At 35.6% G+C, this 281-nt stretch overlaps 1 protein-coding gene across 5 annotated transcripts in view; it reads left to right on the top strand.

Annotated features, from left to right (window-relative positions):
• Positions 1-281, top strand: part of KANSL1 (KAT8 regulatory NSL complex subunit 1) — a 160,957-nt gene that overhangs the window by 80,016 nt on the left and 80,660 nt on the right. The gene's annotated exons all lie outside the window — the stretch shown is intronic.

Below are 281 nucleotides of genomic sequence, written 5' to 3'. Positions count from 1 at the left end.
CAGCTGTGTGACTTTGTCCAAATTGCTCAGTCTCGAATAGCCTTGGAATACAATATTTACTTTGTTAGGTTGTTACTAAGGTTAGAAAACGATATATGTCAAATATCAGGCCCTTTGGATTTCAATAAGTGGCAACTATTTTTAATATTAGTGATACTAGCGTGCAGAATACTCATCTCTTTCTATCCTTTGGATTTTAAAGCCTGAGAACTGAAAATGAAATGGACATCAGTGATGGTGAAATCTGATATTACTGAAGACAGTCACACCGATTGGTCTAA

The sequence above is a fragment of the Pteropus alecto genome, unplaced genomic scaffold (genome assembly GCF_000325575.1).
Source record: "Pteropus alecto unplaced genomic scaffold, ASM32557v1 scaffold313, whole genome shotgun sequence".
Lineage (NCBI taxonomy): Eukaryota > Metazoa > Chordata > Mammalia > Chiroptera > Pteropodidae > Pteropus > Pteropus alecto.
This window is presented reverse-complemented; position numbering and strand designations above follow the sequence as displayed.